At 56.8% G+C, this 2,500-nt stretch overlaps 1 non-coding gene across 1 annotated transcript in view; it reads right to left on the reverse strand.

Moving 5' to 3' along the window:
* The window catches only part of LOC124731689, a 1,909-nt gene extending 1,886 nt beyond the window's left edge, over nucleotides 1–23 (reverse strand). Inside the window, exon 1 of the ribosomal RNA XR_007008423.1 lies at nucleotides 1–23. This exon is cut by the window's left edge and continues 1,886 nt beyond it. This is a non-coding gene — a ribosomal RNA (small subunit ribosomal RNA).
* Between the last annotated feature and the right edge of the window lie 2,477 nt (nucleotides 24–2,500).

A 2,500-nucleotide genomic window follows, 5' to 3' on the forward strand; every position in this document is an offset into this window, starting at 1 on the left:
CTACTGGCAGGATCAACCAGGGAGCTGCGTCAACTAGAGCTGAGCAGCCGGCCGCCCGGGAGTGTGTCCCGGGGGCCCGCGCGAACACGCAAGCGTCCGCTCAATCATTCTGCAAACAGGAGGAGGCTGAGCTCCCCTGCACAATACACCTCGAAACCCTCTCAGGTCCCGGCGGCGCGCAGCGCCGTCCCAAGTACTTGGTCGGGTTCGAGAGAGGCGCAATCGCCCGGAGTTAGGCGAGTAGACGCTTTCGGTGCGACCACCCGTGCTCCCAACTGAGCTTGCCGCTGCCGACAGAGGCCCGGGAGCGTGCTGTCGTGGCATTGCCGGCGGGAGACAACACGCGCCACCTACGGTGACCGGCAGCTCCAACGCCAGCGCCACAGAAGGACAAAAGCCCCACTTGGGTGCCGAAGCGAACTCTCCCAGCACAGCGCACGCGCCAACACATCCGCACAGCTGCGATACAAACCACCAGCGAGAACCGCTGGGGCGACCGAGCAGCAGACGGCGTCGCGGCGCCGAGCGCCGGGCGGCAGCGCATCCTCAACGCACACAGTCCTCAATCGGACCAGCACACTGAAGATGTCCACCGCGCTTCGCACCGGGCCCGCGAGGACCTACTTTGGCCGCACGGCGCCGCGCGCAGGGTGCGCCGGCGCGCAGCTGCGACGCCTGCCGCGTCCGTCGGCCGGCGCGCCTGCCACTGGCCGCCCCCACCAGCCGGCTGTAGCGCGTGCGCCCACGCACCGCGCGGCCAGCACGCCGGGAGGCGCCCCCTCACCGGCCGGGGACGGTCCCACCCAGCCACCGCCGCGTATCGCTTCACACCCAGATGCCGTTCAGTTTCGTCGGCATGGTGGGTATCGCTGGAACAACCGGTTAGTACCTCAACCTATCGTCGCCATCACCGATTCACCCCTAGCGAGAACAACCGCACCACAACAGGTTACCATTTGTTCATTTGCGTAACTTCACCAGAAAACGCAGGCGTCCATCGCCATTTGCAACTTCCACGATTATTGCATGCCTGTGTCAGGTGTCACGCCACACTACGTCTGCCCACATACACGCAACAAAATGTGCACGCCTAGACAATACGTGGAAGGTGGCCCCCGTACGTATGCGATGTCCATTGCTCGAACGACTGTCAACCGGCCTCTGTAGCATGTCGCAGATATGGAACGCGGTGCACCATGCCATCACGGTGTGTGAGGAGAGACGACTAGGTCCGAATACATCAACAGACAGCTCATGCTGATCGCCATCCACGGCGTCCGTTCCTCCCACACGTCTCTATGGCGTACCACACTGCAATCCAGCTCTCATAGGGAGACGACACGTAGCTGCGTGCACAATATTTGCACTGTATGGTCCGCCGTTTTTGGGCGCAGTCGTTGTACGGTCACACATGTGCCACGATGTATCATTCAGTACATAAGGACGAATGTGCAGTACAGATTGTGGTTTACGCGTACGACATTAGCGGACAGTTGACACAGGCCGCACCACAACGTAGCCTGAGTACGTCGCATGCGGAGGGCATTGAACATGCAAAGTTCTCACCAACCAGCTTGCGAAGGCAGGGGGCAAGGTGGGGACGTGGGGAGGGGCGGCATGTACGTCCTGCTGCCATCCACATTACAGTGTACAGCAGGAGCATGTGGAAAGTGAGCAAGACTTGCAAGGTGTTTAACATGAAGCGATACACAGGGGAGCGGGGAGTGCGAGTAGCGAACTATATTGCGAGGGTTGCGGGTGGGCAACACTACACTAATTGAACGAGTCGTATAACAATTACAGAGCAGGTTTAGGCGACAACGTGGGTTACGTTAGGCGACAACGTGGGTTAGGTTAAGGCACGACGTGGGTTAGGTTAAGGCACGACATGGGTTAGGTTAAGGCACAACATGGGTTAGGTTAAGGCACAACATGGGTTAGGTTAAGGCACAACATGGGTTAGGTTAAGGCACAACATGGGTTAGGTTAAGGCACAACATGGGTTAGGTTAAGGCACAACATGGGTTAGGTTAAGGCACAACATGGGTTAGGTTAAGGCACAACATGGGTTAGGTTAAGGCACAACATGGGTTAGGTTAAGGCACAACATGGGTTAGGTTAAGGCACAACATGGGTTAGGTTAAGGCACAACATGGGTTAGGTTAAGGCACAACATGGGTTAGGTTAAGGCACAACATGGGTTAGGTTAAGGCACAACATGGGTTAGGTTAAGGCACAACATAGGTTAGGTTAAGGCACAACATAGGTTAGGTTAAGGCACAACATAGGTTAGGTTAAGGCACAACATGGGTTAGGTTAAGGCACAACATGGGTTAGGTTAAGGCACAACATGGGTTAGGTTAAGGCACAACATGGGTTAGGTTAAGGCACAACATGGGTTAGGTTAAGGCACAACATGGGTTAGGTTAAGGCACAACATGGGTTAGGTTAAGGCACAACATGGGTTAGGTTAAGGCACAACATGGGTTAGGTTAAGGCA

This window comes from Schistocerca piceifrons, unplaced genomic scaffold (genome assembly GCF_021461385.2).
Source record: "Schistocerca piceifrons isolate TAMUIC-IGC-003096 unplaced genomic scaffold, iqSchPice1.1 HiC_scaffold_13, whole genome shotgun sequence".
In the NCBI taxonomy this organism is placed as follows: Eukaryota; Metazoa; Arthropoda; class Insecta; order Orthoptera; family Acrididae; genus Schistocerca; species Schistocerca piceifrons.